The sequence below is a fragment of the Capricornis sumatraensis genome, chromosome 14 (assembly GCF_032405125.1).
Source record: "Capricornis sumatraensis isolate serow.1 chromosome 14, serow.2, whole genome shotgun sequence".
Lineage (NCBI taxonomy): Eukaryota > Metazoa > Chordata > Mammalia > Artiodactyla > Bovidae > Capricornis > Capricornis sumatraensis.
In genome coordinates, this window is record NC_091082.1 from 40,279,051 (window position 1) to 40,305,348 (window position 26,298).

At 41.5% G+C, this 26,298-nt stretch overlaps 1 non-coding gene across 1 annotated transcript; it reads left to right on the forward strand.

Moving 5' to 3' along the window:
- Positions 1 to 17,677: 17,677 nt before the first annotated feature.
- LOC138090932 (U6 spliceosomal RNA) lies at positions 17,678 to 17,784 on the forward strand. The gene has a single exon (XR_011145903.1). It is a non-coding gene; the product is annotated as a U6 spliceosomal RNA (small nuclear RNA).
- Positions 17,785 to 26,298: the final 8,514 nt, after the last annotated feature.

Consider the following 26,298-nt stretch of genomic DNA (forward strand, 5'->3'; position numbering starts at 1 on the left):
CAGCTTTCTAAAGTGAAGTTTCTTATTGCGAGTTTATACACATTTCCCAGGCATGACTACCTAGTACTACAAAGTCTGTCTTGAAAGTAGAAGGAGCATTCATAGCTTCTGCTAGACTGTTTAGGGAAGGAAACAGACTCTTTAAAAAAATTATTGATTTATCTGTTTATTTCTGGCTTTCTTCAGTTGTGGTGAGCAGGGGCTACTCTTCATTGTGCTGTGCGGGCTTCTCACTGCGGTGGCTTCTCTTGTAGCTGAGCATGGGCTCTTGGAGGCTCGAGTGTCATTTGTTGCGGCACGTGGGCTCAGTGGTTGTGACTTCCAGACTCTAGAGCTCAGGCTCAGTAGTTGTGGCACTTGGGCTTAGTTGCCCTGCAGCATGTGGGATCTTCCGGGATCAGGGACCAAATCTGTGTCTTCCGCATTGGCAGGCAGATTCTTTACCACTGAGCCACCTGGGAAGCCCCAGGAAATAAACTCTAAAAGAAGCAAAAAGAAATGGAAAGCATAAGCCAATACACAGAGGCATGCTGTTCTTCAGCAGCAAAAAGTACTGTGTGAGTTGGGGACGTAGCCTCCTTTGTCATGCTTCTTGAGGTGTCTTCCTACTGCACCCACTTGTAGGCTAAGCACTGCGTCTTCCACATGCCCTCATAACTAGAGTTCTGGAAATGAGTTAGGATCCTCAAATCAGATGTAATTGAGTGAGATTTGGAAGGTGAAAATGAGACAGGGGCTGATTTCTGCTTCTTTGCCTTTTTCTTCTGGTAAAACTGGTTAAGACAATGTGATGTTTCTTTCTGCAGCAGAATGCCAGTGTCCAGTCTCCAGCTTTGAGGGTGTAAGAGGCAATCGTGCTGAAGCAATGCTGAGTGCTGTGTTTAGTGTTCAACAGCAGCTTCTTGAGGGCAGAGAGGCAGCTGGAGTGGCAGTGCTGCTAGCTTTGGGACCAGGTTCTTGAACTCAGTTGTCTGGAAGCAACTTCCTGATCAGGGCACAGGTAGCTGCTCTTATGATGGGTCAGTTTTGTGAAGATGTTCTAGAAGCTTCCTGGAGGCCTTCCCCAGAGCCTACTCTTCCAACACTTCCAATGATTTTATAACCGTCTCATTATCTACACTGAACTCTTTTCTGTTCATATGCTGGCTTCAGTTTAAACCTATAATATATAGTGTTTCTCGGAGAAGGCAATGGCACCCCACTCCAGGACTCTTTCTAGTCTAAACTTTCATTTTGCATCTGCTCATGTACTGGAGAGGACTTGCCATAGAAAACCACTGCATCCAAGTATTCACTTGAGAAAGAGTCTACAACAGGGAGGACACTAAGTGCCTGGGGGGACAGAGGTGGGAGAAAGCCTGACTTTTTTAGTTTACCTTCGGTGTACCTTGTGAATTTTGTACAAGGTGTATATATTATGCTTATACAAAGACAGCTTGGACTCCAACTTGCATCAACACGGGGTAGCAGGAGAACATTGTACTGAGACCCATGTGACTTGTGGTCAGTCTTTGCCTCGCTAGAGTGGAACTGTGTGCGAACAGTTGTGTCCTCCCTGAAAGTCACATATTGAAACTCTAATCCCAATGTGATGGGATTTGGAGGGGGAGCCTTTGGGAGGTAATTACCTCATGGGCATGGAGCCCTCGTGAATGGAACTAGTGCTCTTATGAAGGAGACCTCAGAGTGTTCCCTGGCTTTCTTTCTGCCATATGAGAATACAAGAAGTCTGCAGCCTACAACCTGGTAGAGGGTTTCATCCGAACCCTACCATGCTGGCACCCCAATCTTTGACTTGGGCCTCCAGAAACGTGGGAAAGAAACTTCTATTGTTTACAAGCCACTCAGCCTCTGAAGCTTGTTACAGCAGTTTAACAGACGCAGGCACCAGCTAAGTACGTTGCTGATTATGATATCTTTCTGGAGAGTTATGTGAGTCAATGATGCATGTGTGTTTTCTAACCTAAAAATCATGTTGGATAAAAGAGACTCTATGAGTTTCTATTTATGAGCATTTATTATGTGTACAGTAACACGTATTAAGGAGCTTTCTTGGTGGCTCAGTGGTAAAGAATCTGCCTGCCAATGCAGAAGATACAGGTTCGATCCCTGGGTTGGGAAGACCCCCTGGAGAAGGAAATGGCAGCCCACTCCAATATTCTTGCCTGGGAAATTGCATGGACAGAGGGGCTTGGTGGGCTACAGTCCATGGGGTCATGAAAGAGTCAGACATGACTTAGCAACTAACTGCCACCACCACCAACATGTATTAACTCCTATCAGCCTCCCAGTAATCCTATTAAGTGTTTATCACTACACGTTACTGACAAGAAAACTGAAATTCTGAGAAGTAAAGTAGCTTCTGAGGATCCATGGTTAGACTCCCTAGCTCCAGAAACAGTTGTGTTAACACAGTGCTGTGTCGGAACAACCACAGGGCACCCTCACCATCAGCCAAAACAAAGCTGGGAGAATACATAAGAAGCAGTAACCAGGAGGGAGAAAGAACTGGGGAAAAAGAGTGTGATACCTCGCTCTTTTCCTTGTATAACTTGTTGACTTCTGTCCACAGGCCAGCTGGTTGCTTTACTTCACCTCTATGTTTTTCAAGCAACTTGTTTGAAAAGTTTCAAACAAGATCCTGATAGAACAGTTCGGCTATCCAACAGAATCTGTTCATTACAAAGTGTGTTTTTACTTTCAGCACTGGTGTGTTTATTTTAAAAAAGAGAAAAGAAGGCAGAAAGAATGAAAGAGAGAATCTGAGCAAACACAATTGAGCTCTCTTTTAAACTCAGAAAACATCACTGCTGGGATTTCAGTTCACTAGAAGTGACATGCCGGAGAAGAATGCAAGATATTTAGGACATTTGTGCTCCTAACCAAGACAACACCAAGTGTGCCTTTGATGGTGGAGTGATTGCTCAGTGCCTAGAAATTCTGAATCAGCACCATGGGGAACATCAGTCCTGGGTGGCTGTGACTTGGCTATGTGGTAGAAATCCTTTCAGAGGAACACATTAACTCACTTTGAGTCTAAGCCTAAGCTTCCAGAATAATCAGAAGACCTTGTCTGGGATGGTGACCTTGCCATTCTACATCTTTAGAGAATGCCTCTACCATGTGTGCTGCCAAGTCACTTCAGTCTTGTCCGACTCTGTGCAACCCCATAGACGGCAGCCCACCAGGCTCCCCCATCCCTGGGATTCTCCAGGCAAGAACACTGGAGTGGGTTGCCATTTCCTTCTCCAATGCATGAAAGTGAAAATTGAAAGTGAAGTCGCTCAGTCGTATCCGACTCTTAGCAACCCTATGGACTGCAGCCTGCCAGGCTCCTCCCTCCATGGGATTTTCCAGGCAAGAGTACTGGAGTGGGGTGCCATTGCCTTCTCCACTACCATGTGTATAGGGTACCAAATCACATTTTGTGTGATTAGCTATCATCTCTTGAACACATAAGAAAATGTAGCTTGCAATAGATATGTCAGTGCATTTTATTTTAGTTAATCTTAAAAAATAGAGTCACCCACCAAATCAGAATGTGACTTAGGTATGAACATATGTTAAACTTGCCATCATTTACAAACTCACAGCCAACACTGCACAGCTGTTGTTAGAGGCACCACAAACAACATATCTTTTATCACCTTTAAAATGTATAATTTCTTAGTTACCTTAATAGATTCTCCTTCTGATGTGCCCATAGTAAAATTCTTCCAGAACAAATATGAGTTCTGCCTATACTGTCATCCTACCTTTCATTCAAACTCACATTAATTCTACAAAACCTTAAGCTTTTTTCTTTTTTAAAAAAACTGAAATACAATATGCTCAGACTGAATAATGCTATAAAATAGTATTTAAACCAACCATAAACAACTATTTTAAATTTTTATATTTCATGTATGCACATATATATACATTCATATGTGTATATGTGGGGCTTCCCAGGTGGCTCAGTGGTACAGAGTGTCCCTGCAAGCAGGAGAAGCAGGCTGTATCCTTGCATTGGGAAGATCACCTGGAGGAGGAAATGGCAACCCATTCCAGTATTTTTGCCTGGAAACTCTATGGACAGAGGAGCCTGTTGGGCTACAATCCATGCGATCACAAAAGAGTCAGACATGACTTAGTGACTGACCAACAAAAAATGTGAATATTATTTTCTTGGGCTCCAAAATCACTGCGGATGCTGACTGCAGCCATGAAATTAAAAAATGTTTGCTCCTTGGAAGGAAAGCCATGACAAACCTAGACAGTGTATTAAAAAGCAGAGACGTCACTTTGCCAACAAAGGTTAAGCTAAAAACCACACTAAGAGCTATGCTTTTTCCAGCAATCATGTATGGATGTGAGAGTTGGATCATAAAGAAGGCTGAGTGCCAAAGAATTGATGCTTTTGAACTGTGGTGCTGGAAAAGACTCTTGAGAGTCCCTTGGACAACAAGGAGATCCAACTAGTCAATCCTAAAGGAACTCAACCCTGAATATTCTTTGGAAGGACTGATGCTGAAGCTGAACCTCCAGGACTTTGGCTACCTGATTTGAAGAGATGACTCATTGGAAAAAACCCTGATCGTGGGAAAGATTGAAGGCAGGAGGAGAAAGGGGTGACAGAGGATGAGATGATTAGATGGCATCATCAACTGAATGGACATGAGTTTGAGCAAACTCTGGGAGATAGTGAAGGACAGGGAAGCCTGGCATGCTGCAGTCCATGGGGTTGCAAACAAGTTGGGCATGACTTAGCAACTGAACAACAACATAGACAGCATATATACTTAAAAACTTGAAAACACAGCAGGCATTCTATTTCATATTTTTTGGTTTTCATTTAACAATATATTATGTTAAAATTAATACAATATATTAAAATTTTCTACACTGCTACAGAATATTCTTAATTCTAATATTTAATGTTCTTTTGTGTTGTTTAGTAAGGCTCAGCTATTACTCTATTTAAAACAGTATCTGGAGAAGGAAATGGCAACCCACTCCAGTATTCTTGCCCGGAGAATCCCATGGACGGAGGAGCCTGTTGGGCTACAGTCCACGGGGTTGCAAAGAGTCGGACATGACTGAGCAACTTCACTTTCACTTTTCAGTATCTCTGATAACCTGTTAAGTAAGTAAAAGTTTTGTACTAGGGTGAAGATAATGCTAGTCAAGAGATTTCTTTAGACCTGACCTGTTTGTCTTGTTGTGATAATACATAACATTAAGTTGGTCTGGGAATATCATATATGACCTAATTCATAATTTCATAGCTTAAAAAAGAGCCAAATTTTAAAAGCTTGAATGATCAGGATAGTATTTATCAAATTTAATAATTACTGAATACATGAAAATACATTAGTTTCAATGTTACTAGAAATTAAACAGTACATGAAGAATCAGCTTATTCAGCCAGAAAGCATGCATCTGAACAGCATGTCTTCACTCATTAGAGATGTAATCGTTGATCACATGATTGTGAAATAGGATTGTTTTGTAGAATTCTGGAGATGGAGTTGAGTCTTTTCTGTAATCTCAAAGTACAGTAGACACTTCTCTGTTGTGGGCCCAAAGCCACAACCACTAAGAGCTTTAAACTGTCAGCAGCTGGAATCCCAACAAACAGCTGGATCAAACTTCATTAGGTAAGAACTTACATAGCCATGGGGAAGAAATGATTCCATGATTCCTGTACATAACTGGCCTGCCATCATTTGTGGAATACAGTCAAAAAGTAAAAAGGACTGTTAAAAATCTTTGAACTTTAAAAAAAAAATAAAATAAAATAAAACAGTATCTTCTTCACTCCCTGCACTCCTCATCCATGTTCTATGCTTGATTTTTCTCCAAAATACTCATCACCACCTGCCATATTGTGTGTTTACTTAGGTATCTTGTTTATGTCTGTCTTCCCCATTGGAAAGAGAGCTTTGAATGTCGTGTTCATGGCTGTATCTCTAGGACCAAAGATGATAACTGACACTTGGTAGACATTTAACAAATATTCTTTGAACAACTGAATGTGCTATAATTTATGAAACCCAGCTCCCTAATGTTGGACATTTTGGTCATGCTGAGCTTTTATATGTTTGATGCAGTTGAATTAATTTCTAAGGCTACGTTCCTAGAAGTGAGTCAAGGTTTGGGCATCTTCATGGCTCTTTCTTAGGAGGATTTTAGTCACTTTCAATAATTAATTTTGGTACCTAAATCACTATGGATAGACCCCTAGGGCCTAGAAATTAAAATTTAATAATAGAATTTTTTTTCATGCTGAGGTTCAGGAGGTGAACTAAGGTAAATATATATGAGATGCACATTTCAACAAGCTTCCTCAAAGTTAATATTCAAGATATCCAACATGCTGACTTCAGGATTTATTTTGGCAACTTTCTGGTATTGTATATTATGGATCAATCAAAATTTTATAAAATATAATAGCAACAAAAAGCCTGATAAATTCTGCCCATTTATGGTAATATTTCTTAGCAAGTCATGAAGGAACTTTCTCAGCCTGATAAGAAACATCCATAAAAACCTACAGCTAATATCATACTTAATGGCGAAAGGCTGATTTCTTCTTAAAATCGAGAACAAAACAGGATGTCACTCTTACCTCTCTACTCAACATGCTGCTGGAAGTCTTAAGTGCAATAACGCAAAAAATGAAATAAAAGGCATACAGACTGGAAGGAAAGAAAACTGTCCCTATTTGCAAATGACATAATTGTCCCTGTAGAAAATCTCAAGGAATCTACAAACAAAGTCTTAAACTAATAACTGTTTTTAATAAGATCATAAACACATAAAAAATAAATATACTTTAAGTACAAAAAAACCAATTTATAACACAACTATTTACAATAGCACAAAAAAAAAAGAAAGAAAGAAAGAAAGAAAATACTATGTAATACTATGTATAAATCTAACAAGACATGTTTAGGTTCTATATGCCAAAAAGTACAAAAAACTAATGAAAGAAATTAAAGACCTGAGAGACACCGTGTTCCTGGATTGGAAGACTCAACATTGTAAAGATGACAATTCTCCCCAAATTGATTTGATTTCTCTGGTTGAACTTCCCAGCAATATTTTTGGTAATAGATATAGACAAGTTTTTTTCTAAAGTTTCTTTGGAAATGCAAGGGAAATATTAATAAAATAGCTGAAGTAATTTTGAAAAAGAGCAATCCTGCTTTGGTAAAAAGGGGATGGGAAAAAACTAGCGCTCAGCTCACATCTATTATCAACTAGACATTTCACATGTGTTATTTCACTCGGTCTTCATAAGAGTACTGAGAGTTGTTTATTGGTATCCTGAATTTGTAGAAGATGTTAAATTACATGTTTAAGGTCATATAGTCCCCAGTAGCTCAGTGGGTAAAAATCCACTTGTAATGCAGGAGATGCAGGTTTGATCCCTGGGTCAGAAAGATCCCCTAGAGCAGGAAATGACAACCCACTCCAGTGTTCTTGCCAGGGAAAACCTATGGACAAAGGCTCAGTCCCTGGGGTCTCAAAGAGTCAGACATTACTGAGTGACTAAACACACACACACATATACTAAGCACAGCCAGTAAACAACAAAAATCCAGATGTGGCTGATTCCAAAGCCTGTCTGCCTTCTCCTCTAGGGCCACTGATTCATTGATTTACTCAGCAAACATGTAATGATCAACTACCTTCCCGTGGCATTGTACCAGGTACTGGGAAAAAGCATTTAGCCAAAAGTATGTGGTTTTGCTCTCCTGCTATGTGGTAGAGGAGATGAAGTCAGATACAAATGAGAGTCGCACAAGGCAATGTAAAACTGAAGCTCAGTAATTGCTGAAATAGAATCCTCTGACGTTAGCTTTTAGGTAGTTGAGGGGCTGCATCCCTCCTCCCCTCTTTCAGAATTCTAAAGGAAAAGACTCTAAGAATGGATAAGTCACATTTGTTTCAGGACATTTTCCCTGATAGGAAACATTCAAGAAGCTCTCCTCTTGGAGATGGGCTTTCCGAGATTGAGAAAAAGTTTGTAAAAACTGACACCGACTTTTATGGTAGGAAAGAGTTAAAAATAAGATTTGCTAAATCAAAGGTTTACGATGTCAAATGGATCCAGCAGCAATTACCTAGTAAGTTAATCAGCTTGTGGACCTTAAGCATTAATACATGATAAATAGCAAGTTATCAGGCTTCCCTGATAGGACAGCTGGTAATGAACCATCTGCAGTGCAGGAGACCCTGGTTTGATTCCTGGGTTGGGAAAATCCTCTGGAGAAGGGATAAGGCTACCCACTCCAGTATTCTTGGGTTTCCCTGTGCTTAAGAATCTGCCTGCAATGTGGAAGACCTGGGGTTGGGAAGATCCCCTGAAGGAGGCATGGCAATCCACTCCCAGTATTCTTGTCTGGGGAATTCTATGGACAGAGGAGCCTGGTGGGCTACAGTCCATGGGGATTGCAAAGAGTCAGATGCAATTAAGCACAGCAGAGCACAGCAAATTATCATTTAATTCATCTGTCCAAAGAAGGGCAGAGACAGGATATTAGTGTCAGGGTCCCTAGTTTCTGATGTTGTTTATCTGGTAATTTTGGGAAATAGAAGGGAGTGGCATATAATCCGGTATACACATGGCAACAATTTGCTTTCGAAATGTACTGCGTAACACCAGAGTCCTGGGTGTCTCCTTTCCTTGAAGGTGTGGCATCTGTATTCTGTACCAGGGGAAGTTGGGCCCCTGGAGCAAGCCAGGTCCTAGTAATCTGACAGTGCACAGAAGGTATGTGGGATGGCCGGCTTTCTCAGAATTCCTATGACCCGCCCTTGCTAGGAGCATGACAGTAGCCTCGCTGACTGCAGAGTTACTCTGTGGCCAAGGCAATTGCTCCCAGCTGCTTTTGAGCATGTGTGTCATAAGAGGACATTTAGAAAATAGTTTTGAGTAACTGAGTTACTTGCTTCTGTTTCCTCAGGAAGCCAGGGTTCCCAGTTCAAGAAGGTTGGTTACCCACTTGCTCTCTTGCCCTTCCACATTCCTGCACCCAACCCCCAAAATCCTACCATGAATTTTGCTGCCTGAATGTTGTTTCCTTCCTCCTTTTCTAATCTAAATTCCACCCTTTATAATCTTTTACTAGGACTCTGAGTTCCAAATGGTCTCTTGTCTGCCCCTGAATTCCCAGAGCCCTTGGTTAATTCTATGATGCACTTTGGTTCTTATTGGTTCATTGATTTCTGAACTCATTTATTCACCATTTAAGAAAACGTTTAATGAGTGGCAGTTTTGTGCCTGGCCTTGAATAAAGCTCTAGAGATTCTTCGAGTAAGATAATAGTTTCATACAATGTCTTGCCTCTCAGCTAAAGTTATGTAAGCTCCTGGATGCTGCAACCATGTTTATTTTTTCAATTAATAAATTTGATTGTGCTGGGTTGTAGTTGTGGCATGCAGGATCTAGTTCTCTGACCAGGGATTGAACCCGGGCCCCCTGTGTTGGGACTGTGGAGTCTTAGACACTGAACCACCAGGGAAATCCCAGAGCCACGTTGTTTTGATGGTCTTTATCTTCCCTCTCCTTGTCCTCCTACCTCACTGTCTTGCAAAGTGTTCCGCATTCAAGGAAGTGCTCACTGCATACTTCAGAATGAATAAATAAATGAAAGAATCAGTCAGTCAGTCAGCCCACTTAGTAATCTGGCAATCTAGTTAATAGGTTTTAAACTTTGTTCTTCCTGTATCATAAAGAGCCAGTTGCCTTAACATAGGTATATCCCGTTTCTAAGAAAAAAATGTTGATCTAGAAAAAGCTCTTCAAACAATTCAAAATTGAGATACGAATATTCAGTTTCCAAAAGAATTCTTCACTTTACAAAATGGTTTGCCACAAAGTTTCTTTATATTGTGAGCTCTTGTCCCTAGAGCATTCAAAATGCAATCAGCTATTCAGTAATGCAACCACTAAGTGAGAAGACAGAGGTTTGGGCAGTAACTGGTGTTACCTGCTTAGGCTGAAATGGGTAGAGACCTCCTTGTTCTTAAAAGCAGTCCTCTAAGGACAGCAGTTATTTTAGCTGTCTCCAAGTACTGCCAAAGCTCACTGCAGAGTTATAGGACTTGATTTTTTTTACATCATTGAAAGGGTATTGTGATGCACTGTGAGTTAGAAACTTTTGGTAGGTAATGCCTTTCAAGTCTTGGACTTATTAAAAATAGAGAACCTTTGGTCTCCACGAGAGCCAAGCTGTATATGAAAGAAAGGATAAAAATTGGTGTGGAAAGGAAAACCATGTGGCAAGTAACCTGGACTATTTAATCACTAGAATTTTCTATAAAGATTATTCCAAAGACAACATAAGATCAAAGATCAGAGAGGTGCTGTACTGCAAGCACTACCCTTTGCAAGCTAAAATTGAGGATAACTTATATGCGGAGTACATCATGAGAAACGCTGGGCTGGAAGAAACACAAGCTGGAATGAAGATTGACGGGAGAAATGTCAGTAACCTCAGATATGCAGATGACACCACCCTTCTGGCAGAAAGTGAAGAGGAGCTAAAAAGCCTCTTGATGAAAGTGAAAGAGGAGAGTGAAAAAGTTGGCTTAAAGCTCAACATTCAGAAAACAAAGATCCTGGCATCTGGTCCCATCACTTCATGGGAAATAGATGGCGGAACAGTGGAAACAGTGTCAGACTTTATTTTTTGGGGCTCCAAAATCACTGCAGATGGTGACTGCAGCCACAAAATTAAAAGATGCTTACTCCTTGGGAGAAAAGTTATGATCAACCTAGATAGTATATTCAAAAGCAGAGACATTACTTTGCCGACTAAGGTCCGTCTAGTCAAGGCTATGGTTTTTCCTGTGGTCATGTATGGATGTGAGAGTTGGACTGTGAAGAAGGCTGAGCGCCGAAGAATTGATGCTTTTGAACTGTGGTGTTGGAGAAGACTCTTGAGAGTCCCTTGGACTGCAAGGAGATCCAACCAGTCCATTCTGAAGGAGATCAACCCTGGGATTTCTTTGGAAGGAATGATGCTAAAGCTGAAACTCCAGTACTTTGGCCACCTCATGCGAAGAGTTGACTCATTGGAAAAGACTCTGATGCTGGGAGGGATTGGGGGCAGGAGGAGAAGGGGACGACCGAGGATGAGAGAGCTGGATGGCATCACAGACTCGATGGACGTGAGTTTGAGTGAACTCCAGGAGTTGGTGACGGACAGGGAGGCCTGGCCTGCTGTGATTCATGGGGTCGCAAAGAGTCATACACGACTGAGCGACTGAACTGAACTGTACTGAGGGGTTGGCCCCTGGAACAAATGAGTCTAGCTCTGCTTGGTCCAAGACTAGCTTAGGCTCCCTCCTGCTACTACTGAAGGTATGAAAGGAGATGGTTAATTGGTCCTCTGTATGTCTTCTTTGGAAAAATATTTCTTCAAGTTCTCTGTCCATTTTCTAATCAGTGTGCTAGTTTTTTAGCTAATGTGTTATACAAATTTTTAATGTATATTTGGCTATTAACCTCTTACCAAACATACCATTTACAAATAACTTCTCCCATTCAGTAGGCTGCCTTTACATTTTATTGACAGTTTCTTTCATTGTGCAAAAACTTTTTGGTTTAATTTACTGTCATTTATGTATTTGTCCTTTTGTTGCCCTTGCCTGAGGATCCAGAAAAATATTGCTAAGACTGACATCAAAGAGCATGCTGCTATGTTTTATGCTAGGAGTTTTATGGTTTCAGACCTTACATTTAAGTATATAATCCATTTCAATCTTTGAATATGGGGTAAGAACATAGCCTAGATTTATTTTATCGTATGTAGCTGTCCAATTTTCCTGGCACCATTTTTTTTAAAGATACTATCTCTTCCCCATGTGTATTCTTGCTTTCTTTGCTGTAGATTAAGACTAAACCTACAATATCTCTGAGGTATGCCTGCAGTCATTTTGAGGGCTATGAATTGGTATCTGATTATGGCTTTGATCTGCGTTTTCCTGATGATTAGTGATGTTGATGAGTTTATTTTTGAGCTCTCTATTTTGTTCCATTGATCTCTGTGTCTGTAATTTTGTCCAGTACCATATGGTTTTGATTACCATAGCTTTGCATAGTTTGAAATCATGGAGTATAATACCTCCAAGTTTTTTTCTTCTTTTTCAAAATTATTTTGACTATTCAGGGTCTTTTGTGATCCCACCCAAATTTTAAGATTGTTTGCTTTAGGTCTGTGAAAAATGCCATTGGTAGTTTGATAGGAACTGGGTTAAATCTATAGACTGTTTTGGGTGGTATGGACATTTTAACAATATTCATTCTTCCAATCCAAGAACACGAGATATCTTTCTATTTCTTTATATCATTCTCAAATCTTTCATGAATATTTCATAGTTTTTCAGTGTATAGGTCTTTTACCTCCTTGGTTGTTTATTCCTAGGTATTTTATTCTTTTTGATGCAATTTTAAATGAGTTTGTCTTCTTTCTTTCTCTTTCTGACAGTTCATTAATGGTGTATGGAAACGCAACAGATTTCTTTGTATTGTATCCTGCAGCTTTACTGAATGCATTGATTAGTTCTAATAGTTTTGTATATTATATATATATATATATAAAATGATCATTTCTATATATATTATTATGCCATCTGCAAATAATGACAGTTTTACTTCTTTTCCCCAATTTGGATACATTTCATTCTTTTTGTTGTCTAACTGTTACAGCCAGGACAACTAATGCTATGAATAAAATCCTAATACTTTGAATAAAAGTGGCAGGAGTGGGCATTCTTGTCTTATTCTTGCTTTCAGCTTTTCACAATTGAGTGTATGTTAGGTGTGGGTTTACCATATATGGCAGTTTATCATATATATCATATATATGCAGATATTGTAGATGCCTGGGAATTTCCTGAAATGCTTTGAGAGAAATTATTAATAAAGGCTTGTACTTATCTAGCAGGGTTGTTTTTTTTTTTTTCCTGGGAAAATGGAGTTTATGGTCATCACAGGAATCCAGTGAGATGGAAGGGGCTTTCCTCTCAATAATTCACTCATAACCTTAATGCATGTTTAGCAGATTTATAAATGTTTGTTATATTTGACAACAAGGCTTCACAAAGTATTTAAGTAGATGAAAGCACAGCTGAGTTTCCAAAGGCTGTAGTGTGGAGCAAAAAGAGAACTTGATTGGACAGAATTCATTGTATCTCTTCAGCATCTGGCCATCCTTAAAGAAATGCCTGGCCTTCCAAAAGGAATTTTTTAAAAATTCCTAAACCTTATTGGATTCTTCCAAGGTAGTAGTGTATCTGTCCTTCCTTTTCAAGCAGTGACGGCATCTCGAAGCGTGCTGATGCCCGAGGTTCTAACTTAATGGGCCAGCGGTGGGGGAGGGGGAAGGTGTGGACACCAACATTGTTTAAAAACATCCCAAATGACTCCAGCAAATTGTTGGCATTGAGAAATTTGGTCCTCAGGGTTCTCCAGCCTTCCTAATCTCACATGTCCTCGCTAATGCCCTTGAGGTAGTCCCTGGGTCAGGCAACAAGCTCTTCCATGAGATAAGAAACTAAGGCACAGAGAGGTTCATGGGCTTCTCTGATGCTGTGCAGCCAACGAGCCAAGATTGGAATCAGTGACTCCAAAATAATAACATCACCTCTTTCCCCAGCAACTGATGACATGAACACAGACTACACGTATGAAGACCAACTGGAGGTGAGGTATGACCACCTGTGTCAAGGATATCACAGAAGGGTATGAAACAGTTCTGAGCCAACTGTTCCTCCTGATCAGACACAGATGCACAAAATGGATACTTTTGAAACCATGCAAGGAATGAAGCATTAATTTCCTCTTTAAAGCCTTCTTTCCCTCACATTTATTGCTATTGATTCCATTTTCTTAGAAAATCTATCAAGATCCACAGACTTCCTACCACCTGGGTTCTTAGCTCTGTCACTGAAAGACACTGGAAAATTCTCAAAGGTCCCTGTAATTTAGGTCCAAAAGTCACTACAAATCTGCATTTGCATGTGACAGGACTACAAAAACTTCCCTGCTTGCTTTGTTTCTTTTTTCTCTCTATTTGTTGGCTGCACTGTGCAACATGCACAGTCTTAGTTTCCCAACCAAGGAGTGAACCTGTGCCCCCTCGAGTGGAAGTTTAGTGCCTTCACCACTGAACGGCCTGTGAATGTGTGTGTGCTCAGTTGCTCAGTCATGAATGACTCTTTGCAACACCACGGACTGCTGCTCTGTCCATGGGATTTTCCAGATAAGAAAACTGGAGTGGAAAGCCATTTCTTATCCTAGACAAAACAGGTTTTTTATGTGGATAAGACATGACTCTAATGGAAGAGGATGCCAGACCAAAGTTACATCAGTAAGGTGGACAAGTTGATGCCAGCCTATAAAGTGGCAAAGGATGGGCTACTTCTGTTGCTTGGTGGCAATGCTTCCAGTGATACAAAGGTGAAGCCTTTCTTTGTTACCATTCAGAGAACCCGAGAGCCCTTAAATGGAAGAGTCCCCCAAAGGCTGGGTTACACAAGCCATTTTCCAGGTCTGGTTTTCCCACCACTTTATCCCTGAGGTAGAGAAATATTGCCTAGAGAAGGACATCCTATTCAACAGTCTTTGGCCAAAAGTGGTAATGACAGGTCCACAGATTACAAGCAGCCCAGCTCCATGGGCCCTGTGGAACCAATTGGCTGAGACCGAATGGTTGTGTTTGAGCTCGAGTTCTCCCTCTATCCGATCCAGCTCACTTTGTTCTATTACAGAGTTAGTTCCTGAGACTCTTTCCCAATAAACCACCTTCATACAATTCTGTCTCAGAGTTGTCTGTTTCTCAGTGAATCTTAAAAGAGTTGGTTCTGTGAGTTGTCTGAGGAAATAGACTGAACTGAATTTTGGAATTGCATCACCCAAGACTACTGGTGAGCACATCGCCACCAGTGGCAGGTGGAGCAGGGAGAGCCGCTGGCATTCTATAGCAGAGCAACTGTTAAGACTTCCACTTAGAGGACATGAAAGGAAGGAATCCTTGGGCAGGTGCAGTTTCTCAGGCATTGGAAAAGCTGGAGAAAGAAGTAATTATTACAGCAATGGAATTAGATGAGTACCACTGTGCTTTGCAATAAGATAGAGAATATGAGGATGATTAAGCATTAACTTAAGCAAGATGTGAAACTGAGGACCTCCCTTTGTAGCACATAGAAAGACTCTCATTTGTTGTGGCAGGAAGGTGGAAACTGATGAGAATCAGTCTCAGGACTTAGGCACAAGTGTAGTGAAGTTCCAGAGAATAGTCAACAAATTTGCCATGCCAATGTCAAGGCCATGATTGGAGAGGAGTGGCAACTTAAGATTTGGGATGAGGAAGAAGAGGTCAATGTACTTGGGAACCTTGAAAACAGCCTTGTATGAATTTCTAGACCTGCAGAAGTGAACTACTCCTCTCTTTAAAGGGTTATTGTTCCTCTCTTGCTTGAAGATCATGCAGAGTCCATGTTCCCTCTTTAGAATCTACCCACTTTTCCTCTTCTGACCATCAGACAATACTTAGACCAAGTAACAACGTAACCTGCAGGGAAGTGCTGGACCTGCTTAGAGAGGAAAGAAATTATGAGTCAAAAAAATATAACCTGAATTCTAATCATAAGGAAAGTTTAGACAAGCTGAAATATTTCTACAAAATAACTGGTTTGAACTCTTTAAAAATGACAAAGGAAGATTAAAAAAAAAAAAAAAAGCTAAGACACTCTTCCAGATTGAAAGCCTAAAGAGATAAGACAAATAAAAGCACTCTGTAATCTTGGACTGGATCCTGGCCCAGGTTGTAAAAGGGCTCTGCAGCCCACCCAGACTCCACCTGCTGGAGTCCCAACTGAAAGTATTCAGTCCTTCCCTGAGAATTTCCCATGACTGAAAAGAGTGGTTCCTGAGGCAGATCACCTTCAGGGGCTGCTTAACTTGGATATACAGAAGTCCAGTCTCCTGGCTCCAATTTGGGACGTCTCTGAAACTCCATTCTAGCTTTGGAACTCTCCATGGCATTGGCTGAGGCCTCTGATGCAAATGACGTGCAGTTCAGCTGACCCTTTTGCCAGATCCTGTTGCTACAGGTGTATGTGTCCTCATTTGGGCCCAACTGTTTGTGACGGCATGGACCATAGCCCGCTGGCTCCTTCTGTCCATGGGATTTCCCGGGCAAGAATATTGGAGCAGGTTGCCGTTTCCTCCTCCAGGGGATCATCCCCACCCAAGGACTGAACCTGCATCTCCTGCATCTCCTCCATTGGCAGGTGGATTCTTTACCACTGAGCCACGTGGGAAGCCATTTCTACAGGAACATACCCCCAAATCTCCGCTAAGCAAACTTCTATCACAGAGTGTTTTCCAGGAAACTTTATGTGGGAGACCCACTCAGAGCTAAAAGACCTCTCTCTTTTAAAGAGCCACAATTCCTGCTTTCTCCATCTGTTTCCAGTCCAATGCTGGGGAGGGGAGGAGGAAGTAGTGACTAAACTGTATTCCATTTAAAGAAAGCTTAAAAGAAGAAAAGAAAGAAAAAACTTTCTTCCTTGATTAAAAAAGTTATTCTCAAGTTTCTGGTGTCATGAAATCTACTAAAAAATCTAAAACTTTGAGAACTATCTAACACAATGCTTCTAATTTTAAATTAACAATTAAAAAATTTCTCTTTATCTAGTAAATCCTACATGAATGTTCAAGAAGAACCTGCCAGGTGCTCATTACTGCACTGGCCGCAGGGAGTGAGGAAAGCCTAGGAGAATCAGAATCAAACCCAGGCCAAAACTGCAGCTCTGCTGGTCAATTCTGCACTTTTGCTGCAAAGTGGGATTAAAAAAAAAAAACCTACCACATAAGGGTCATTCACATTAGGCTTATAGGAGATGATGCCTGTGGCAGCAGCTTGTTAGTTTGTAAAGGTTCGTTATAATTATATAGGGCAGTATAGACCTGTTTCACTCTGACTAATGACTCTGTCCTTTAGGACAATTGCCTATAGTACACTTTTTCAGATATTTTATTTAGAAAAACTGCAAACTCATAAAGTTGAAAGAACAGTACAATTAGCATCTATATACCTTTTACCTAATTGGGGCAGTTTTAAAATAATTATTGAAGTCATATAAATTTTTTTGTGAGTCATTTGAAAGTAGATGACATGACCCAACTAAACATTTCAGTATGTTTCCTAAGAATAAAATTATTTTCTATTGTAAAAAATGAATGAATAAAAAATCTCAGTTAGAGTCAAAGCTCTAGAAGGGGAAGCTCTCCCTCCCTTCTAGGGTAGCAGAGCCTAGCAGAGGAAAAAGAAAAACTCCTCTTCTTTCCTGGCAAGGACTCAGCCAATGAAAGCCATGGACAATTTGTAGCCCTCCCAGCTTCCTTTTCCCCACTATGAAAGCATTCTCCTTCCCTTGTCATGGGGTGACTTATGTGGCTTCCCATGGCTGCAGACCCAGAAATGGAACTCTCATTGATCTTGAATAAATCATCTTTTCTGGAGAAATAACTGTGTCTGTTTCAGGTCAACTTTGGTACGTTGTCTCACATAAGTGACACTAAAAATTCTATAGTATTTACTCATTTCCAGTCTAAATTGACTCAGAATTGTTTTTGAAAGCTGATTTTTTATAAATAATTCAAAACCTGAAGTTAGTGCTGGCTTCAGCAGCACATATACTAAAATTGGAACGAAACAGAGAAGATTAGCCTGGCCCTTGTGCAAGGATGACATGCAAATTCATGAAGCATTCCATATTTTGCACCTTTCCCCACATCAAGACTTGAATCACAAGCTGGAATCAAGAAGACTCCTGGGAGAAATATCAACAACCTCAGACAAAGACAATATCACTCTAATCGTAGAAAGTGAAGAGGAACTAAAAAGCCTCTTGATGAGGGTGAAAGAGGAGAGTAAAAAGCTGGCTTAAACTTAACGTCAAAACAAACAAACAAAACCCAAACCCAAAGTTAACACATCATATTTGGCTGTTGCGTCTCTGGTTTCTGCTAATCTACAACAGAAGCCCTCAGAATTTTGTTGACGTATTATGATAATGATTTGCTCTAAGGGGCCACACTAATCGTCTCATAATATGTCTCAATCCATTATTTTCTCATTTCCTCATAATTCAGCTCAGCTCAGTTCAGTCGCTCAGTCGTGTCCAACTCTTTGCGACCCCATGAACCGCAGCATGCCAGGCCTCCCTGTCCATTCACCAACTCCCGGAGTTCACCCAAACCCATGTCCTCATAATTAAATTTTATGTAAACACTTTTGGCAAGACTGTCACATATCGAATATTGCAGCATATTATATACTTTTAAAGACTTGCTCAAGATGTATGTCAATCATACTTCAATAAAGTGATTAAAAAAAAGACCCTACCAAAAAGTTGGATAGTTCTTTTGCTTGTAGGTTGCAAAAATGATTACGATTAATGGAAAATATTAACTTCTTGGAAGGCTATTAGCGTAGACTATAAAATGAAAGGGAGGGGGACTTCCCTGGTGGTCCAGAGGCTAAGAATCTGCCTTCCAATGCAGGGGACGTGGGTTCAATCCCTGGTCCAGGAAATAAGAGTCCAAATGCTGCAGGGCAGGTACACCCTTGTGCCACAACCACTGAGCCCGTGAGCCACATCTACTGCTGCCCACACACCTAGAACCTGTGTTCCACAGCAAGAGAAGCCCCCGCAATGAGACGCCACTGCAGCAAAGAGTAGCCCCTGCTTGCCACAGCTAGAGAAAGTCTACAGGAGCAGCAAAGACCCAGAGCAGTCAAAAATGAAATAATAAATAATGATTTTTTAAAAATTGAAGGAAGGATAAGAATCACTAAGCCTCAGGAAGGCAAGCATTAGGACAGGTCTTCGGATCCCAGAAGCAGGGGTTCCAGGTCCACTGGGTGCTGAAATTGATATGGCAGTGACATAGCCCATCTGTCAGAGGATAGGATCACATAGACTGTTCAGAGCCACTAGGAAAATAGGATCAGGCAGCCACTCCAACTACCTTCTGTTTACATGATACAATTTACTGTTATACAAAGCTTACGTAAAAAATGCTTTTACTTGCTTTAATTATTTGATTATTCCATCAGACCAAGAGATAGGAAAGTCTGTGAAGAGTCCCAAAGCAATAGAATGTCTCCTGAGCCATAAAATCATTTTATGCCTGCTACAGACTGAATGAATGTGCCACCTAAAAAATGTATATGTAGAAAAAAACCGTATTCCCCAATGTGATGGTATTTGCGGTGTGGGGCCTTGAGAGGTAATTAGAGTTCAATTGAGAGAGGGGCCTCTTTGATGAACATTTTGTTGTTTCATCTCTCAGTTGTATCCAACTCTTCACAATCCCATGGACTGCAGCACCCCAGGCTTCCCTGTCCATCACCAACTCCCAGAGCTTGCTCAAACTCACATCCATTCAATTGTGATGCCATCCAATCATCTTGTCCTCTGTCATCCCCTTCTCCTCCTGCGTTCAATCTTTCCCAGCATCAGGGTCTTTTCTAATGAGGTGACCAAAGTATTGGAGTTTCAGCTTTAGAATCAGTCCTTCCAATGAATATTCAGAGTTGATTTCTTTTAGGATTGATTTGTTTGATCTCCCTGCAGTCCAAGAGACTCTCAAGAGTCTTCTCCAACACCCCAGTTCAAAAGCATCAATTCTTCAGTGCTCAGCTTTCTTTATAGTCCAACTCTCACATCCATACATGACTACTGGAAAAACCATAGCTTTGGATTTTGTTGGCAAAGTAATGTCTCTGCTTTTTAATAGGCTGTCTAGCTTTGTTTCTTCAAAGGAGCAAGCATCTTTTAATTTCATGGCTGCAGTCGCCTCTGCAGTGATTTTGGAGCCCAAGAAAATAAAATCTCTCACGGTTTCTATTTGATGAATATAATGTCCTCTTAAGAACATGAAGACAGAGAGAGAAACTCTGCATGTGCATGAAGGAAAAGCCATGTAAAGACATAACGAGAAGGCAAGTCAAGAAGAGAGCTTTCCTCAAGGAACAAATCAGCCAGCACCTTGATCTTGGATTTTTTAGCTTCCAGAACTGTGAGAAATAAATTTCAAAAAAAAAACAAAAAAAAAACAGAGAAATAAATTTCTATTGGTTTAGCTGCCCTGTTACATAGAGAGACTTGTGGACACAGCGAGGGAACAAGAGGGTGAGGCAAATTGAGAGCGTAGCATTGAACATATACATCCAGTTCAGTTCAGTTCAGTTCAGTTGCTCAGTTGTGTTCGACTCTTTGCAACCCCATGAATCGCAGCACGCCAGGCCTCCCTGTCCATCTCCAACTCCCGGAGTTCACTCAGACTCACGTCCATCGAGTCCGTGATGCCATCCAGCCATCTCATCCTCTGTTGTCCCCTTTTCCTCCTGACCCCAATCCCTCCCAGCATCAGAGTCTTTTCCAATGAGTCAACTCTTCGCATGAGGGGGCCAAAGTACTGGAGTTTCAGCTTTAGCATCATTCCTTCCAAAGAACAGCCAGGACTGATCTCCTTCAGAATGGACTGGTTGGATCTCCTTGCAGTCCAAGAGACTCTCAAGAGTCTTCTCCAACACCACAGTTCAAAAGCATCAATTCTTCAGTGCTCAGCTTTCTTCACAGTCCAACTCTCCCATCCATACATGACCACTGGAAAAACCATAGCCTTGACTAGACGGACCTTAGTCGGCAAAGTACTGTCTCTGCTTTTCAATATGCTATCTAGGTTGGTCATAATTTTCCTTCCAAGGAGTAAGCGTCTTTTAATTTTGTGCCTTCAGTCACCATCTGCAGTGATTTTGGAGCCTCTAAAATTAAAGTCAGCCACTGTTTCCACTGTTTCCCTTTCTATTTCCATGTGTCAAATACATCAGTTCAGTTCAGTCGCTCAGTCGTGTCCGACTCTTTGCGAACCCATGAATCGCAGCACGCCAGGCCTCCCTGTCCATCACCAACTCCCGGAGTTCACTCAGACTCGCGTCCATTGAGTCAGTGATGCCATCCAGCCATCTCATCCTCTGTCGTCCCCTTCTCCTCCTGCCCCCAATCCCTCCCAGCATCAAAATCTTTTCCAATGAGTCAACTCTTTGCATGAAGTGGCTGACTGTGGCTCAGATCATGAACTCCTTATTACCAAATTCAGACTGAAATTGAAGAAAGCAGGGAAAACCACTCGACCATTCAGGTATGACCTAAATCAAATCCCTTATGATTATACAGTGGAAGTGAGAAATAGATTTAAAGGCCTAGATCTGATAGATAGAGTGCCTGATGAACTATAGAATAAGGTTCATGACATTGTACAGGAGACAGGAATCAAGACCATCCTCATGGAAAAAAAAATGCAAAGAAGTAAAATGGCTGTCAAATACATAGCCAGGGAGAATTTGCTCTATGGTGCAAGGAGCTCAATTCAGAGATCTGTGATAAACTAGAGGGGTAGGATGGGGTGGGAGGGAGGTTCAAGAGGAAGGGGACATATGTATACCTATGGCTGATTCATGTTGATGTATGGCAGAAACCAACACAAAATTGTAAGGCAGTTATCCTCCAATTAAAAATAAATAAATTGTTAAAAAAAGACCAAAAAAAAAAAGCTGACCTGTTTGTGGTGCTTTATTATGGCAGTCTGGGCTGTCTAAAACAATGCATTTTATTAGTTTGCCTTCCAGCTATAACCCTCTGCTCCCTGATTAATTTAGTCACTGACAGCCCAGTCACCCAAGCCATAAATCTCACCTCTGGCATCTCACTAAATGATTTCAGCTCTTCCTCTGACTCTTCTTCCTGCGCTGTTCTCAGCTGCCCCTGGACTTCAGTGTGAAGAAAGGTGACCCGAGTCGAGGCGCTGCCTGCCTCCCCGCCTCCCATCCCTGCTTCCTTCTTGGCCAACACAACCTCAGCTCTGTTAGTGCTGCCGTGGGCCCATCCCCAGCGGATGATTCATGACTAACCACCGGCAGTGTGATTTCTCTGTCCTTCCCCGTGGCTTGCAGTAGTCTTATGACATGGTCTGGCCAGTGGGACGTAACAGAGTCTGTCGGGCAGTTGCTGAGCAGTATTTTCCTCACTAATCAATGAGACATCTTTTCCCACCCACCCCTTCCCGAGGGAAAGCACATGTCTGGAGCCCAGCAGCCACTTTGTGGTCAATGAAGGCTGTGCCAGATCATCTGTTGGCTCCTGGGTCTAGAACACTTGTCTCTCTTTGTCTGCCTGGCCGATTTCTATTCATTCTTCCTCTAGGGAGCCCCCGCCATGCACCTGACCTCGAAGGCACCTGGTCACTATGTACCATTTACTTGCCTCTCAGCCTCTATGTGCCTGATGTTGGCATATATCTTCTCTTTGTGAGAAGAAAGATAGTTAGAGTGAGAAATCTGACCTTTCAAAGCCTTGGGTTCAAATTCTCACTGTGCTACTTTACGAGTTCATCTCTTAATCTCTTTCTGTAGTTTGAAAAGTGGCAATAATCATCTTATGTATATCATAAGGTTTTTGTGGAGGGTAAAGAAATGCATATAAAATGTGTAGCAGGTACCTAGTGCATTAATTACTGCTGATATTTCTGTTCTGGTACCTATACAAAATCACTCACAGGATGGCTGAGCTCTGATTCTTAATTCAATTCTGAACTCCTGGCTCCAAGTCCAGTGCTTTTTTTAATGGACTGCAGGGAGTTAAAGATGCAAATGTTTTGCTAATGTCTTGGGCTCAAGTGTGCCGCCGTTGCTGGCTGTGTAGTGAGTGACAAGTACGTACGCATCACTCAGTTACATCCAGATGTCACTGGTGGTCTGGCCACTTAGAATCTAGATAAGATTGCCTCAAACCCGCAATATTGTTCCATGTGGAAGTGCAAAGCCCTCGCGAGATTCAGCAGCTCTGGTGCCACAGGATGGAAGCCATACACCTAGGAAGATGGAACAGTAAGTCTGAAGCAGCTCACTCCTTCATGATTTTGGAGCGAGCGAACAACCCTTGAGTTTGGACTTTGTTTAGGTGAAAGCACACGGGGGTTCTGCCTTTTTTAAAAAATTTTGTTTATTCATTTATTTATTTTTTGCTGTGCTGGATCTTTGTTGCTGCATGTGAACTTTCTCTGGCTGCAGAGAAGGGGGGCTACTCTCTACTCAGTGCACAGGCTTATCATTGCAGTGGCTTCTCCTGTTGCAGAGCATGGGCTCGAGGGCACATGGGCTCAGCAGTTGTGGTGTATGAGCTTAGTTGCCCCACAACATGTGGAAACTTCCTGGGCCAGGGATTGAACCCATGTCCCCTGTATTGGCAGGTGGATTCTTAACCATTGGACCACCAGGAGCCAGTTGGACTTTGGCTCCTTGCTATCACGTCACTGGAAAGTGGCAAGATCCTAGAGAGAAATGCCTCAGATGGGAACCTGGAACATAAGCCACAGTCAAAATTAAGTTTATGGAAAAGAAAGAAATGCAAAAAAAAAAAAGTGTTTGTTTATGTAGATTTTGGAAAAAGAGTCATATTTTCTCTGTAACTTCCGCTTGTCGAGAACTTACCACAAGCCTGACAGGTTGTAATGTCTTTTTAAAGTTCATCTCATCACAGCTAAAGCCACATATGTGCTGAGCAGGACAAGAAACATCTTCCTCAAAGGTAATCTTGTTTTTAAATAGAAGTTTCTCACCCACTCACTCCTCTTCATTCTTTGAAATGTGTTAAGTTTTATATACTAATACTTCCTTCACTTCATACTTAGGAAAGGACAGGATTTTGAGTACAAACACAAGGGCACTGGGAAAAACTAAGTGGTTATTATGACTAACATCCTTTTTTAGTTCCTGAGTCTAGTGTGGGCGGTAGGAAGCAGCGATTGACCAATAACACAGTTGTCACAACACAAAGTTTACAGTCATGTTTTTAGAGCTAACAATAACCATGATAGGATATGAGTATCTGTACTGTTTTCTTGTGGAAATTTGTTTTGTTTCTCTTCCTTTCTTTGCAACTCCACAGAGTACGGCAGACGAGTGTAAATATTTCTCCTTGTCTCCTACGAGTCTTTGAACACTATGTCTGATGTTTCTGATGTTAATCATTTGGACTTTGGCTCCATTGGAAAGTGGCAAGATCCTAGAGAGAAATACCTCAGATGGGAAACTAGAACATAAGCCACAGTCAAAATTAAGTTTATGGAAAAGAAAGAAATGCAAAAAAAAGTTTTTGTTTATGTAGATTTTGGAAAAAGAGTCAGATTTGCTCTGTAACTTCCATTTGTTGAGAACATACCTCAAGCCTGACAGGTTGTAAAAGACTTTGTAAGATTATTTTTCTTAATTCTCACAATGATACACGGTGAGGAATGCAAAATTCATTTTACAGTGGAAGCCAGTGAGGCCTGGAAACCATCAGGAACTCGCCCATAGTTACACAAGCAGTAAAGGCAGTCTTTGAACCCAGGTCCATGTGACCCCAATGGTTTTGGCTTTGAACCATCATTTTTCTATGCTTCCATTGAGCATCCTGTGAGCACAGTGGGAAGAGTGGGTCAGAAGACCTGGCTTGGCACTCAGTAGCACCCTGATTTTGGGTGTTTAAATACTCTGGACTTCTGATTTCTCATCTAACAGCATCTTGTGCCCAGCAGCAGCAGCAAATCATTGTCCCACAACCCCATCCTTCTGTTTCTGTGATTTCCCGTTTTCTCTCATGTGATGACTGATTAATGTGGAGAAAACTTCTGGAAGGATTTTATTGGGCAATGGCCTGGGTGGTTCCATTGGGAGGTTCCTGCAGGAAGAAAAGGAACTGCAGGTAAATTACGATTCCTCTCCCACTCCAGCTTCCTTGGACCACAGCCCTTGTCCTGGACGTGAGTGACTCAGCACTTGGGATAAGAAACAAGGCTGAAGTTGCCAGAGGAAACGAAACAATTCTTATTTACCGAACTGTCAAAATCCTATCATTGCAATTAAGGAGATAGGCAATTAACTGTGTCTTAATTACAGCAGCTGCCACTTCATCTGAATGCTGTAATTTGCACAGAAAATGGGAGGAGACTTTAAATTAATGTGTGTCTTTAAACAACGAAAAACATTGATGGAGCCTAAAGAAAATTGTCAGCAGTGGTCATGGAGGCCCCTCCTAAAAAGAGGCATTGTTACAAGATATGCTTACAGAACGCTGCAATTTTCTTCTGCCTTTGTTGCCTAATGGCTGTATTCTTAATAAATGCCAGAAAGACATTATTATATCCTATTTTGTCTACAATGCAATTTAGTGATTTCAATAGCAAAATCATCTGTGAAGTTCTCTGCAAGTGTCATCTTTTATTTTTTTTTTCCCTTAACTTAGCTTTAAAACAAAGATTTTAAAATAATGAGTCCAGACTCATGGACAGCAAAACAAGCTTTTAAATTTAGGATTTTAAAGGGTAGTCAGATTCGCATCTGTACAACTGTTCTTTGAGGTGAGCTTTAACATCATACCTTACATATGAGGAAACTGAGGCTCAGAGTAGTCAAGAAACTTGCTCAGGGTCACAGAGAAAGTTATGAAGTGGCCAAGTCCAGATGTGACTCCAGAGTTTGGTTTTTTCCCAAAGGCTGGTTAACAGCATGAAGTCAAGGTACCACAGAGGGGAACCCCAAGCCAGGGAGTGGACAGAGTTGTGGCAAATCTAAGGTGAATAACACTTAGAAGTTGCTGGGTGTCAGAGAGGGGGCTGGCAGCTCCGCTTCAGTCACTGGGAGCCTCCAGGGTGGAGGGGTAAGAACATTAAGCTTTCAAGCCAAACTGACCGTGCTTCAACCTCTGTTCCTCCATTTAGAAGCCAGGTGACCTTGGGAAATGTCCTTATTGTGTCTAAGTTTCAGTGACTTCAATGCTCTTCATCTATATTTGGGGACTAGATCAGTTTTGCACAAGTGCTGTGAGGACAGAAAGGGATAATGCAGGCACAGGAAAGCCATTAGCAAATGTTAGCTCATCCCTCCTCTTTCCAGAAGGGATCCCAGCTCAGATCTGGGATCTGAGCATGTGTGGTGGTGGTGATAGGGAGGGTGTTCTGGGCAGTTGCCAGATTAATTAAAAATATCCAGGAGCCTGTGGTAAGAACTAGATCATGTGTTGGGGAGGAAGAGAGTCTAGGAACAAAACCATGATGCCTGGTCTCCAGGACCAGACCAATGTGGACAGCAAGTGCATCAGACTTCATGTTGAGTCTGGCAGTTGAGTTCGAAGCCCTGCTGCTTCAGGTCAGAGTACATCCTGGGACCTGTGTGTGACACTAAATGG